At 57.7% G+C, this 395-nt stretch overlaps 1 pseudogene; it reads left to right on the plus strand.

The window, feature by feature from the left end:
* Nucleotides 1-135: 135 nt before the first annotated feature.
* On the plus strand, nt 136-313 carry LOC145719993 (keratin-associated protein 23-1-like; annotated as a pseudogene).
* The last annotated feature ends 82 nt before the right edge of the window (nt 314-395 follow it).

The raw sequence follows: 395 nt of genomic DNA on the forward strand, positions 1-395 counted from the left end.
CACAGATATGTCAAGGATGACCATGCAGGTTACCACACCTATTGCTGAGAGTATATAAACACCCCAGTCCAGAGATGAAATGCAACCTCAGAATCTTCTCACTGTCACTCAGGCACACTCACATCTCCTGCCAACATGTCCTACAGCTGCTGCTCTGGAAACTTCTCCTCCCGCTCCCTTGGGGGCTACCTGCGCGACCCAGGCTCCTCCTGTGGCTCTTACCCCAGCAACCTGGTCTACCGCACTGACCTCTGCTCTCCCAGCACCTGCCAACTGGGCTCCTCTCTCTCCAGTGGCTGTCAGGAGACCTGCTGTGAGCCCACCAGCTGCCAGACATCCCGTGTGGTGTCCAGCCCCTGCCAGATGTCCTGCTACCGCCAGAGGACCTCCAGGCT

The sequence above is a fragment of the Leptonychotes weddellii genome, unplaced genomic scaffold, assembly GCF_054177405.1.
Source record: "Leptonychotes weddellii isolate Sample4059 unplaced genomic scaffold, ASM5417740v2 HiC_scaffold_89907, whole genome shotgun sequence".
NCBI classification, from domain to species: domain Eukaryota; kingdom Metazoa; phylum Chordata; class Mammalia; order Carnivora; family Phocidae; genus Leptonychotes; species Leptonychotes weddellii.